The 15,000-nt window shown below is 45.5% G+C and overlaps 1 protein-coding gene across 1 annotated transcript in view; it reads left to right on the top strand.

Moving 5' to 3' along the window:
• cbfa2t3 (CBFA2/RUNX1 partner transcriptional co-repressor 3) overlaps positions 1-15,000 on the top strand; it is a 47,361-nt gene that overhangs the window by 10,671 nt on the left and 21,690 nt on the right. The window lies entirely within an intron of this gene.

Below are 15,000 nucleotides of genomic sequence, written 5' to 3'. Positions count from 1 at the left end.
GCACTTTAAGGCCACCAGTTCTGGCTGGCTCTAAATGTGGGGCTCTGAAACATAATATGCTTATTCCCTTAAGAGCCTAAAATGCTTAGACTGACACCTGCATAAGTACCTGTTCATACAAATCGCTCCTTCTGGAGAGAGACAGTGATTCTGCTCTGTGAAGTCTCTGTGAAGGTTAGAGCAATATGGTATGTCCTTAGCCATAGGCGACCTGGATAGCTCACCTGAAAATGAACTCATTCCCATTCAAATGCACAAACACAAATACTCGCTTGCTTACTCTGTCTCTGTATCGTCCTCCCTCGTGTGGTCTTTTCTCTCATACACATGTTTAGGTCGTATTTCAGATTTTTAAAAAAATGACCAGCTGCTACAGACACACACCTAAATCCATCTTGGGCCTGTTTGGCAATCAAATAAACTGACCATTATTCATTTATGCATAACCACATCTCTCCCCCTGGTGCACACAACAGCAGTGGCTTCCCACAGAAAGTCTGTTTGCTCTCTGTTTGCTGTCTGGTACCTTCCAAAAACAGCGCATCAAGCACGGACCCCTATTAAACGGTGGGACTGGACGTGCGGTGGGGCAGCTGTTTTCTGTGTACTTTTCCTTGGCGCTTTTTTTCTGAAACCGTCAGCATGGATGACGATTAAACGAGTCTTAGGCCTTCCTCTCTCTACCTCTCCCATCAGCCATCAGGGGAGAGAGAGCCAGGGACAGGTGTAAGGTTCTCAGCAATCAAACCTGCTCTACTGCAACTGACACTCACCTCAGTCTCATTCATATGGAGGGGGACAAACACACACACACACATGCATGGCAGGTGCAAGAATGGTTAAACAGTCAAAATGAAAAGGACCAAAACTGAAGGCTGGGGGAAGTTAGAAGGTTGACAGAGAGAAAAGAAAAGCCCCCGTGTTCAGACACAGCTGTATTTACGTATCTTCCAGCCAGTGCCCCGGGTTGGAGTACTCTGTGTCGCCGAGACAGGAAAAGTCACCCCATATTCATACTAAACAGAAAATGGAACGAGTCCCTTCTTTTAGACCCAACACTATTCATCACAGCCTTTGCCACAGCCTTGCTGGGAAAGTAGATGAATGAAAGAATCACTCATTTGGTTTAGTGGTTTAACTACACTAGCATAGCCTACTACAGAACTCGTAGACATAAACTTGTAGAAAATAACATAGCAGTCAGTACTGCCACCAGAAGTGTGTACAATTTTGTAAGCAACTTTCTTGTGTGACTTTCTATGTAAAAAAAAAGTAATCAATGTTTAAAAGCAAAAGTAATCAATGTTTCTATATGTAAATTCCGACTTGTCACCAAAAACAACAATAATCGCAAATCCCTCTTACTATTTTCCTGTATCTTACAAGTGAAAGTCCACGGCCCTCCACATGGAGTTGGCAAGAAGCTAGTTTTGAATTGACTAATTGCTACGTGTCATGTTTACTAGATGACTACAGACTGAAACAATCGGTGTCCAATGAGGCGGGGAAACAGTGGCTCCCAGAGGCGAGGAATAGTCCTTTTTGATAAATATTTTTTTCAAAATCCAGTCGTTGCAGATAACACTCTACGTATAATACCCTGCGTTACGAAAAAAGCAGATGACTTGTTTATACTCCTTTACAATTAAAAAATGTTTTAAAACTACTACAAATATGGTTGCATAAAACTGGTAAAATTGCAAATGCGTGTAGTCCTATGTGTCATTAATATTTGTGCCTTATTCACCAACAAACCATAATCCCACTTTATGCATATGTATTTGCATGCATATTGTGTATGCATTCAGCCAGTATCAAGAAAGGTTGCATCACAGAGAAAAAAGAGGAGCGAAAGCTACTGCAGTACAATCGAGCAACCAGGGAGGCTGTCAACTCGTGGGTTTGAGAGCTGTCAGAGAGAGAGGGAGAGAGAGAGAGAGAGAGAGAGGTTAGGAGCGCCGGAGAACACATCCCCGCTCCAGATGGTGTTTTAAACGCAGACAGAAGGCTACAGAGGGGATAGAGCCTAGCACCGTTAGACAACGCTCCAGATCCACAAGCTTAACCATCGACAACGGCAAAATTAACCAAAACGCGAAATGAGCGCAAACAAAGGCAGGCAAAGGGACGTCCGTTCAAGATAGTCACAAATATGTTGAACGCTATTTGTTGACTGCTTCTTCCAGAACAACCGCTGTATTCAATTGTTCCTCGGGAATGAGTGGTGTCTAATGCCAGGACGGTGGGAGTATTGGTCGGCAGAAGACATTTCCGTGGCATGATATATTTTATCGGACAACATTGTACCAGTTATACAGCTTTATAGACATTATCTACAAGAGGACTTCTGTGGATGTATCGCAACTCATTTTTCTCGTTATTGGAGACAATGCTTTGCGAAAACTGGCTTTGAAGTGCAGCTCAATTCAAAACGGAAGGATCCTTGCCAAAATTAACATCATCTCAGTACCTTGTTTGAAGTACAGGATTTATAAGGAGTCTCCTTTTGTGTGATAAAGTAAGAACCACTTTGTGGCACTTAATCCATATTTGTTTCATTTGATATTTCCCAAGCGACATAGCCTAATATCCTTCTGGCTTTCTTGCGTCTCTCGAACACGAACCTCTTGAATGACTGAAAAAGACGCGTGTTGTTTCTTTATTTGGAAAATAAATATTTGTCTTCATTATTAAAACAGAAACAGTAAACCAAAGACTTGCTATACAGAAGAGTCAATGAGTTTTAAGCTTTCAAAACTTTTTCGATTTTTAAGCGAGAAGCAAATTACCTCAGAATTTCCGAACTGAAAAGTCCACAGCGCTTTACATCCAAAGGAGTTAAGCATAATTACTGGACTGTGTGAAGACATCAACCATATTCAAGAATTTTTCCTCAATAATATTTTATCAAAGAATACGAATAAGATCTTAAATGCTTTTCAGTCTTTTAGAGGCTTTATTTTTTCTTCTCATATGATGCGGATTGGGGCGTAATAATCGCCGCATCGTATTATTGTGTGGATTACCTTCTCAGCAATTACCTCAGTTTGAACTCGATCTACACAAAGTAGGCTACTGGTAAGTGAAATATTTTGATTAATATCTAATTTCGTGTATAATTTAATGTATTTTGATTAGGCTGTGTATCAGGTTCACTGTGCTGTTTCCGGAGGTAAAGCTGTCAGTGTGAAAGATTGATATAGTTCTGCATGGAACATAACGTTGTCAAGGACTGGCTTCTTTAGTTTTCTTTAGTCATGATGATAGCCTTATTTAATCGACAAAGGTATGAGTAGCCTAACACATATTTAAAATGGTACAACAATGGCCTTTAAATAACACTGCTCTCTTATAAAATAGTAGGGACGCACTGGTGTTAGTTAATCCGGGGACATTTAACAACAAAACATTTTTGAGCATCTCAACACTATTGTCCTAAATTGTAAATTAATTCGAACCACTACAAGTCTTCCAACGTTTTATAAGAAAGTAATAGTGCTGGCTATGATGAACTGGACAATAGCTCACTGTATTTAAACGAGGGCTGTTTGGCTTTACTTTCTGTCCCATTTATCCATATATTGTCCTCTTCACAAGATAAGAATATTTGCAAACAATGGAGATTTTCTAATAATGACACTTTTCAATGCCTGAATGAAGTCCAACAAACAGATTTGCACTTAAGATGTGATACATGTTGTGGTGCCTCAATAATCTCTTGAATAGTCCAATAATGTAGGCTAGGCTATATTAAATAATAATCTTAACGTATTTCTTAAATCCGCTCCAAAGCGGTCAGTGTACCACAGATGTGTCCGCAGGTAGCCTGAGTAGAATTTGGTAGCCCTTATAGCCCAGTAGCCTATAGCGTTCAAATAGTGCAACGGTTTACACATAAACTCCCAATACTATCGGCGAAGATAGTCAACATAGTACATTTCAGTAGCCTACATCAAGAAGATAGTCAACATAGTACATTTCAGTAGCCTACATCAAGAAGATAGTCAACATAGTACATTTCAGTAGCCTACATCAAGAAGATAGTCAACATAGTACATTTCAGTAGCCCACATCAAGTCAATTTAGGATTTGCAGGGATTACAAACGAAAAGGTGAGAAATGTGTCAAGTTATCGAGGATGAGAAGCAATGTAGGGTGCAGAATGGCCATGTCCTCCCACCTGCAGCGTTAGCATGGTTAACTTGTGGTTACAACCACACCTTTAGAAACTATGACCATAATGACCAACCAGGCCATTTTAACAAACCCTTTATGATACATCAACAATAATGTATCATAAAATATAATCTAATAAAGTATGCTAATTATTTTAAAGATTTGAATTACTTTGTTGCCTGCATCAGTGACAAAATATATTGGGCCATTACGAAACACCATGAAATTGTTCAAGAAAATGTGCATAAGATATGAATGACACCAGGCATGCAGGTGACAGGCATGTGCAATCAGCGGACGTCTTTTATCCCTCAAGATCTTCAGTGTTGGCCTCCGAAATAACGCGTAGCCTAGTTCAAGGGGGTCATCACAATAACATTCACACGGCACTGAAGACACTCAGCAGGATCATTTTCAATGCGAAAAAGACTTAGGCAGAGATTTACTTTCTTAATAGACCTCGGTCTTAAATGCCGTTAAATTATTGAGAAGCAGATAGTGGTGCTACAATGCGTGTGGAGGGAGGTTTTAAAGGTGAAACCGCGGCAACGACCCACTGTGCATTATCACACATTACTGCAAAACACACACACTCACATCCCCGCAGCTCTGAGGGCAGATGTCCCCCCACTCAACATTAAGTACTTCTTTCAAAAGAAGGTCATTCATTACCTCATCGGAGTGTTTATAGAATCTGTCTTCATGTCTCTCTAACTGGACCTGTGTAGATGGCGATGTCTTGCTCGTTTGTTAAAGCTGTGGGGGTGGAAAAAAATATTTTCTTTGTAGACAGAGGTCGTGCCAGAAGCCACAAGCCAATACAGTGATGTTAATTTGTAATAATGAAATGACTCCAATGGCCCCTGACTGCACTTAGACCGCTACTGCCAGCCAGACACCACTGCAGGCCATCGCTGCCCAGAGGCGGGGTTACTCATATGATGAAAGGAAATTGTGAGGCAAATTAATTTTAAACACAAAGTTGACATGTTATAAGGTCGTGGATGAAATAAGTATATGTTCTTGATGTCAATATAAGTGGCACGTAATGGTGGTGGCCTTAGAGAATAGGCTACAATTGCTTCATACAGTGACGGTTGCTGACCAATCTTGAGAAGGGTTACATCGATTCTCTGGGGCATCGACGCAGAGTACAACATAGCAACCATGTGTCTCCGTGTTATGAAACACCAAACCAAGTAATAAGTCCATAGAGAGGACAGGGTGCGCCGGAGTCACTTCTAGTCTTGTTATTGGTAACCTGAAAAGTTAAACAGAGCGCCGGTTTCCCTGCGCCAGGCGCCTGTAAGTATTGTAACAGATGTTCTTTAAGGTGGGAGAGATGAGTCACACGCTAGCGCGGACACCGGTCAGTGTCACTCATACTGGTATGCGCGTAGGGTATCACGCGGAAAAAGGGGTGGAAAGAGCAAGGGGTAAGATGTGTGTGTGTGTGTACCGCGCGCGTGCGTGTGTGTCCGGTTTTGCTCAGTGACTGTCCCTCCCTGGGGACCGTGACCTGCGGCAGCACAGGTGACTGTGGCGTGTGCGCGAGGTAATTATCGTAATTTGAGTGCGGGCGGCGCAGGTGAAGCCGGCCGTCTCGTAATTAACGAGAGGAGCAGATGGCAGTGGGCGGGAGACGGGCACAGGCAGCCAGCCGGCAGGGTGCATGGAGAGAGGATGAGGTGGTGGAGGGAGAGAGAGAAAGAGAGAGAGAGAAAGAGAGGTCAGGTGGTGGGCAGAACACACAGGCACCTGGAAGCTCACGCAGGCCAAGCTGTCTCCTTACCTTCTGTGGTAGAAGTGCTGCATGAATAAAGATGACCGAGATGAACTCACTCTTCCAGCTCATTTCCGAGGATGAGAACCTGGTCTGGCGCAACACAGGCGCCAGCCACTGCAACTCATGTCATGTCACAGTGACGTCACAGCATGGTGTCAAGAGCAATCTTATCTGTGTGAGAATATTTAAGTGCAGGTTCAGGGTGTGTTTACAGTAAGACCATTTAGTAGGCTTCTAGATAGTCCTTGTAGCCAGTTCAAGAGCTCTGCAAGTGTTTTCATATAAGCTTGTTTGTGATTTGTCACACGAATAGTGTAGATGAGGAAAGATTGTATGAAAAATACAATAGTAGTAATAAGAATAGTAATAGTGAAATATTGTATGAAAATATTTTAGTAATAATAATACAAGGAGAAGGTCACCCAAAGGTCATGTCAAGGCTATTGTAAGGTCGCAGAGAGTTGTAGGCATGTTCCCAATGTTGGCTGTATGTGCAGCAGTGGACTTACATGTGAGTGTTTCACTGTCCCAGAATCCCAACCTGCAGACAGCCGGCCAGATTACCCGTTGGACCTAATTCCTAATGCACTAATGCCATTGTGCAATTACACAAGCACTGCCCCCACTACCCCCAGTCCACACACACACACACACACACACACACGCTTATGCACACACACACTACCCTGCAGAGTGATTGTGCAAAAAGAGCCCAGGGACAGCATGCCTGCCAGTGCAGTGAAGTTTCTGGCTGTTTTTATTTATTTCTCAGTGTCTTAAGAGGAGCTACAGGGGTCTCCCCCATTCCAATTATTTGAACATTAGCCACCAAAGAGAGCACTCTACTGCCAGTTAAGATCCTGGGGCGAAGAAATGAATCGCAGGCAGTGAAAATGACGCTTTTTTTGGGTTATTTTTTATATCCAAAGTAGGAAAACAAGATGTGAAGGGCCCTGTTTTTTCTCCCTTGTGTTTATCAGAGAGCAAGCAAGAACAGTTCTGCTGAAAAGTGCATCAGCATCTGAAAAATCCTTAACTGTGCATTAATGTAGAAAGAGCTCTCTATGTGTCTACTTGTGTGTGTGTGTGCTATGTGTGTGTGTGTGTGTGTGTGTGTGTGTGTGTGCGTGTGTGTGTGTGTGTGTGTGTGTGTGTGTGTGTGTGTATGTCAGAGAGCATAGTAGACTGACACAGGAGAGCAGACTCCTGTCTGCACCCTATAGCTTTTACACATGTTCTGACTCGCCCATGATGTTTGATTGACAGGTAGGATTCTGGCCAGCAGTGGCGAAATAGAGAGCCTTGTAATTAATAGCTTCATGGGTATATATACATACAGTATACAGCATCTGTATGAACATGGACGGAAAACATGCATGTATTTCTGTACGTTGTACATTTGTGTGTTAAAATACATACACAGCTATGTTCAAAGCTTGTTGGTGTGAAACCTGCAGAATCATGCAATACAGGGGTTACCAGACTGCTAGTGGGTATGGCAGACAGACCGGACGTTTGCATTGCTATAGTTTCAATTCTTGTTTACTTGGCCTCTGTGTGTGTTTGTGTGTGTGTGTGTGTGTGTGTGTGTGTGTGTGTGTGTGGGGAAAAGAGTTGGGGTTGATTAGCATCTCTCTTAAGCCTCTCTCTCTCTCTGTCTGTCTTTCTCTCTCTCTCTCTCTCTCTCTCTGTCTGTTTCTCTCTCAGTCTGTCTGTCTCTCTCTCTCTCTCTCTCTCTCTCTCTCTCTGTGTCTCTGGTTCTCTCTCTTCCTCTGGCTGCTCCACATGTGTTTGACATTACTGTGACATGGCCCGCCTCTCAGGGGAGAATGAGAATGTCAGAGAGGGCTGGAGCGGCGGCCGGCTTCCAAACATCTGGAGTAATGAGAAACATACCGACACCGCAGTGTGGGAGCCGCCAGTTCGCTTGAGCGCAGAAAACCGCACGCACACTCTCTCAGGCTCTCTCCCACACACACACACACACACACACACACACACAGACCCAGGCGTCCACAGCAAAACACATGCAACCTTAGACTCATACACAGACACGGCACCCACATCTCTTGCCGTGTCCAAAAGTGAACCCACAAACGCGTAAAGCAAAAACAGCACTGCTGGAATAAAATGAAATGGCTGGACACTTAATGCATGTCAATGAGTTTTCTGAGTAAGTCCATCTCTATGAGAGGACTTGAGAGTGGTCTGTGTGTAATGAAAGAAGCTGCCTGCACTAATCTGACAGTAGACCGTATCAAGGGCCGCGATGTGCGATGTGATATTTAGGAAAAGCAAAAAAGGCACTATTTTACCTGGCAAGAATCTCAGCAAATAACTCAAAAATTGATCGTGTTTCACATTAGGAATTCATTTGAAGCATGCAGGCAGTGAGAGTTTAATGCCAAAAGGTTGATATTAGAATCAGCAGTGGTATAACCGAGAACAGATCTTAAGCCCCTTTTGATGTAGCATTTTGTATCTAGCCAAGGCCTCTGACTAAGACTAGCACGCTGAAATCGAAGCAAGGCTCTTAAAAAAATAACACGAATGGGAGATAAGTTCCCAGAGGAAATATGGATGAGAGACTGAGACACAGGAAACAGCTGGAATAATCCCTGCTGGTGCTGCTGCTTTTTTTAATCAAACCAGTTAGGAAGTTCATATCGCTAGGCCTTACTCTGATGTAATGAGCTCTTCCTTTTCTCTCTCTCTCTCCTCCTCTCTCTCTTGCTCTTTCTATTGCCCCTCAGCTTGCTGGTTATCGGATTCACTGAGAAACGCTGACTCCAGATAGAATTGTGGTTATTAAGCATTCACACTCAGTCCCACTCACAATGACTTAAAAGGGTGTTAGAGGATTGGTGTGTGTGTGTGTGTGTGTGTGTGTGTGTGTGTGTGTGTGTGTGTGTGTTCCTAACAAAGACAGGAGATTGGGCAGTGGGAGAGGAAGGCAGGGAGAGCAGGGAGAGTTGGCTGGGTGAGGACTATCCAACGTGGAGCGTTGTGCAAAAAAATCCCCCAAAAAAGCTGTTATCTCCTGGAAACAGAGGCTGCATGGCGAGTCTGCTCTGTCATTTCATGAAATGGGTTTCAGGCCCGCACCACTGCATCTCCCTCCAGTCACTTATACAGACCTTAATCTATAGCTCATGCCTGCACACACACACACACACACACACACACATCCACATATGCACACACACACACACACACACACACACACACCCATCCACATATGCACACACACACACACACACACACACACACCCATCCACATATGCACACACACACAGACACACACACACACATACCCATCCATATATGCACACACACACACACACACACACACACACACACACACACACACACACACACAGACACACAGACACAGACACACACACACACACACACACACACACACACACACACACACACATACCCATCCACATATGCACACACCAAGTTATTGTTCCTAAATTCAGCCATCGTGAAAGAAACTGTCTAGTTTCCACATGAAATGGATTTACGAGGACGGACCAAAGCAGAGAACCTTTTGATTGAAGTCAGAATGTTCCAGAAACACGGGTATAAAAAAAATGCCTTCAGGACGACGGTCTGTCATCTGCAGAGGTAAAAAAAATGGCTACATTCTTTCCTTCTAGACTGTCTGATAGCGCTTAAATAGCGGATGGAGGGACATCAAGGTGAGTGTGTTGATATTGCGGAGTGTGTTTGGATAGCACAATGACACAGGAGTGTGGAGCCGAGAGAGGGAATAAAACCAGAGAGAGAAAAACTAGAGGAGACATTTATGGGGTCGGAGAGAGCCAAGAAGACTGGAGTTAAACAAAGACATATGAGGACAGACGATCACTGAGGACAGATAGGGAGACAGAGACGCAAGACGGAGGGGATGAGGCCATACCAGAGCGAGGGGACAAAGAGTCAGAGAGGAAGAACAAAGAAGAGGGGTGGAGAAGAGGGTGGAGAAGAGGGTGGAGAAGAGGGGTGGAGAAGAGGGTGGAGAAGAGGGGTGGAGAGGTAGCTGTGGATTCTATAATCACTCAGCAATAACACGCAATGAAGTCTTTGCCACCAGGTCTTTTTAACTAGTCTGTTATTAAATGCAATTCCAATGACAGGGCCGTTTTGAGGAGGTGGGGGTGGGTGGACAGACATGGCTTCCAGCTGCCCATTGCTTGAGTCCCACTGGGAGAAGGCCTTTAGGTGTGTTTTTAGCTTCAGGTGCTAGCTTTAGCGCTGATAAGAAACCACTGGAGGGGGATGAGAGGGGGAGATGTGAAGACGGGGGGAACACCACTTAGGCTGGGGGAGGCACAGTCCAACTCTGCATCACACATAGACTCATTTGCTGTGAGGAGTATAATAGTGGCATGGGGAATGAGGGCCCTGGGAGCACTCTGAGGCTACCTATAGAGCTATACACACCAAATTATAGGGCTGGTCCTTTGGTCACATCACGCTGGCGACAGGAAATCTGTATGGGGGAGTAATCAACTAAATCATCTTAAGGAAGGGAATGGAAACAGCTAAAATGGTGTGTGTGTGTGTGTGTGTGTGTGTGTGTGTGTGTGTGTGTGTGTGTGTGTATATATGTGTGTGTGTGTGTGTGTATGTGTGTGTGTGTGTGTGTTAGTGTGTGTGTGTGTGTGTGTGTGTGTGTGTGTGTGTGTATATATGTGTGTGTGTGTGTGTGTGTGTGTGTGTGTGTGTTAGTGTGTGTGTGTGTTAGTGTGTGTGTGTGTGTGTGTGTTAGTGTGTGTGTGTGTGTGTGTGCGCATGCTTCAGACTCTTTGGGTGAATGACTATGGCCTCTTTTCTCACATGCACAATACTCTCAAGGATAAGGGCTTACTCAAGTATAAACTCATGTGGACATCCTTAGACCCCAACTCATAACAGGCTCTCAGCGAACAGATGAACAGACATGGTCATTTACTCTCTGTGTGTATGTGTGTGTGTGTGTGTGTGTGTGTGTAGGGAAAGTAGGTTTCAGTCTTTTGTGCTCCATAAATCAGTGAACAGTCATGACGCAAGCAGCCGAGCAAACAAGAGCGGGGCAGGGGCTGCAGCTGGTCACGGCCAGGGATAAACAGAGAGAGAGAGAGAGAGGTAAAGATAGAGCGAGAGAGAAGAGAGAGAGAGAGAGAGAGCATGGCTCAGAGATAACAGCTGTCAGACCCCACAACGCACACCTGTCACACAGGAAGTCAGACCCTGACACTGTTTCCTGGATACGCCTCCTCAGCCAAACATTCGAGCGGCTTCCACATACACAGAGGCAGAAAAATGGACAGAGGAGGAGAGACAGCTCGACAGAAACAGAGAGCGGAGAGGTATGGAGCTTAACAGGGGTAAACCCAAAGAAAAAACTACAAACAAATACGAACAACAAATAAAAAACATCACACATATTAAACTTGGACAGTAAGTAAACAAGTAGCACAATGCAAACTAGCACAACACAGCTGCTCCTCTCTCACACATCATGTCTGTCCAAGTTCATTCTGATTTGGAAAGGTTACTTTTTGCGTATGAATGGGTGAGGCCCAGTTTAGTGTTACTCTTCAGTCAGGACACCGAGTTCACGTTCCCAATCCCTTTCAGCCGCTCCGGCGCGTATACCCCTCGCTCGCGCAGACAGGAAGTGAGGTCAGCGTGGGCACTGCAGCAGCAGATGGCTGCCGTCCACTCTGCTCTCCGCACGCCTGGGTAAGGTCTCCCACCGCCGCCCCCGTTGTTTTGCTCTCTTCCGCCTGCTTGAGCGGTGTTGTTATTGGCAGGAGCGCCTCTCTTGTTTGTCAGGGATCGTCAAGGCAGTTCCTCGGGAGAGCCCCCACGCATTATTCCCCAGCCGCCCTTCATGCTGCCTGTGTGCAATTAACAGTGTAATTAAAAGCTTGATGAGCTAATTGGTGCTAGGTGAAGCTGCAGGTGTTTTGATTGGGGAGCTTGTTTGTGTAAGCAGGCAGGGTAAACAGATTTCGATGGAGGGTAATTTTTGGCTCTCTTTTCTTCCCCTACAGTTGAGGTGAGATGGGCGTTGGGAGGGATCTGGAAGCCCATTACTGTGATTTATACGTAAAAGCCGAGAACAGTTCAATTTAATTACAGTCATTATCCTGTTAAATTTAGATATGTGTTATTTGAATGTCACATTACATGTTGATACTGTATAATAGTGATGAAAAGCATGTGCCGAAATCCTAGCGAGGGGAACAGAGGGGGAAAAATGCATGATATCATGACAAGCCCGGAATATTTTCGTCCAGAACTCTCTAAAAAAGGCAAAAGAAAGGAGACTTTCATTTGAACTTCTCTTTCTTTCTTTTTTTCTACCCTCGTTCAAATTATGTTTTGTTGCACCCCCAGGCAAAGCTCTCAGCTGGCAGGATGGAAAGACTGCCTTCTCTTGTCGGAGCACAAAGATGAGAATAATGTGGGGGAACTAGGCCAAAGAAGTCACCCTTTCTTTCAGACAGACACATTCTCTCCCTCCCTCCCTCACACACTCACAAGCTTCTCAGTTTAACCATGACTCTCACCTCTCTCTCATTCTCCTCTCTCTCTCCCTCTCTCTCTCTCTCTCTCTCTCCTTATTCTAGTGCTACCCTTTCCAACAGTCTTCCTTGCACTTCTCTCTCTCTCTGTTCTGTTTCTCTCTCTCTCTCTCTCTCTCCCTCCCTCCTGCCCGGCTCGTTGGCAGATGTGCCAGTGACGGCTGTGTGCTCACAGCGTTTGCGGTCCCCAGGTGGAATAGATGACAGTTATTGATGTTCAGGTGCAAAGCTCTCTTCACTGGGAGGCTCCAAACAGTCAGCCTCTCTCCCTCTCCCTCTGTATCTCTTTCTTTATCTCTCTCTCTCTCCTTCTCTTTCTCTCCCCTCCATTCCTCTCTCTCTTTCTTCTTCTTTCTCTTTTTCTTTTCTCCCTCCCTTCAACGCCATGCACTGTGAGCACAGTCTCCCCTGCTGATTGCTCAGCACAGAGCAGCCTCAAGACTGACATTACCACGGGAGTGAAGGCACATATGAGAAAGAAAGAGAGAAAGAAAGAGAGAGAGAGAGAGAGAGATGGGGAAGGAAGGGAGGGAGGGAGGGAGGGAGGGAGGGACGACAACCCAAACAAAAGCACAACACCGAAACAAAACATCCACAGCACCAGCTCTCCGTGGGTCCGGAGGTGCTCCTAAGCGCTAGGCTCTCGGTGCTCTGTGTGGCGGAGGCATCGCCGTGGTGACAACCCCCGCAGAGTGTGCAAACAAGCGAACGCTGTCCTTCACCCAAGATGTCAGTCCAACAACAGATCGCTGCAAAGCCAGAAATATGCAGAGTGTGAAACAGAGACTCCGTGAAAGAAACACAGAAAGAAAGAAAGTGAGACGGAGAGAGAGAGAGATGGAGAGGGGGATGAGAGTTCCCCCAGAGTGGCCGCACGCACTTCTGTGTGTGTGTGTGTGTGTGTGTGTGTGCGTGTCAGCCACTGCCAGTGCCCGGTGCAGGCCTAACACACTCCAGATGGGCTCAGGCCGGGGAGTTGTTCTTGGCACGGTCCGCCGCGGCCGAGTGTCACAAATACTTTCCTTTATTTAGGAATGGCTCCGAGTGAGCGGCTGGGGAGGGCAGAGGAGAGAGAGAGGGGGAGAGAGAGAGAGAGGAGAGGAGAGGAGGAGGAGAGGAGAGGAGGAGGAGAGGAGAGGAGAGGAGAGGAGAGGAGAGGAGGAGGTAAGAACCAGCTCGGCAGAACATCTGGATTTTATTTGGAAGCCACTGGGAAGAAATCTGAAAAGGAAGTTTTTTCCCTCCCGCTTCGGAGTAATGATACATTGCTGCAGGAAGAAGGGGAAGAGAAGTGGGGGGGGGAAGAACGCAACTACTTCACTGCCGCCTCGGCCTGTTCCTCCCCACAGAGAGCAGATGGAGCTGCCACGACTTCAATACAATTATATCAATAACAGTCATCACAGGCAGTCAGCACGATGGGACAAGTTCACCACAGAGACGGTGTGTGTGTGTGTGTGTGCATCTGGGTGGGTTTTGTGACTCTGTGGGAAAGCTATGTCCTCACTTCAGGGGTGTTTACTTAAACCCCTTAAGCCACAACTGGCTCCCAGAGAATCACTCCCCAGAACAGTTCCTCAGAACAAGCCTCCAATTGACTCCCCAAAATGACTCTCCAATTGACCCTCTGAGTGACTCAGAGGCTGGCCTGCCTGAGAGCCAGAACAAGTTCAGGGCGGCCCTGCCCGGCTCGGTCCGGCGCAACGTGATGCGTTGGAGGAGGCCCTGAGAGGAGAGTCGGCTCCTGGTGCGGTCACTAAATGAGTGAGCGGAGAGGAAGATGAGACAGGCAGCGGAATGCCCTGCAGAGAGTCCGATTTAAGGGCTGCTAGAGCAACCAGGGGAGCTGACACAGCACTTCACTCAGCCCTGGGGTTAAAATATAGGAGTACAGTACAGTAGGCTGGACCCAATGGGAGATGCTTAGGGGGGACATTTTTCAACACAGTCTAGACGCCGTCTAGATATTTTGCAAAGATTTAGTTATATTCAGCTTTATTGCTTGAGGAATTTTTGGTGTTTGCTTCTTTGTCTCTGAATTCTGACCATCTCATGGTGTGGTGTGGTGTCTTATCACAGTCTCACACATCCATACTCATGTGTCACACATTTGCATAAGAATGTTGTTTCTCATACACTTTTTCATAGATACATCTGTCTCATACAATTACAAGGATACACACGGCTTAATGCCCAGAAACATAAACGCTCAGTATGATATTGTTGAAAGATTTTCAGAGATAGATGTTTATTTTGCAGAATGTGTTTGCTCAGCTGAAACTAGTTACTCTGAGCCTCAGATACATCAACAAGAGAGAGGAACAGAGGGAAAGCAAGGCAGGTCAGCTTACCACTGCAAGGGGAACGGTCAGTTCATTTTTGGGAGAGAAAGAGGGAGAGGCAGATTTGCTTTCATTTAGCGTGGTCGACAAGTCTAACTGGTCAGTTGAGCTC

Source organism: Alosa alosa, chromosome 14 (genome assembly GCF_017589495.1).
Source record: "Alosa alosa isolate M-15738 ecotype Scorff River chromosome 14, AALO_Geno_1.1, whole genome shotgun sequence".
NCBI classification, from domain to species: domain Eukaryota; kingdom Metazoa; phylum Chordata; class Actinopteri; order Clupeiformes; family Clupeidae; genus Alosa; species Alosa alosa.
Note: the sequence above shows the minus strand (reverse complement) of the source record. Positions and strands in the feature narration are given on the sequence as shown.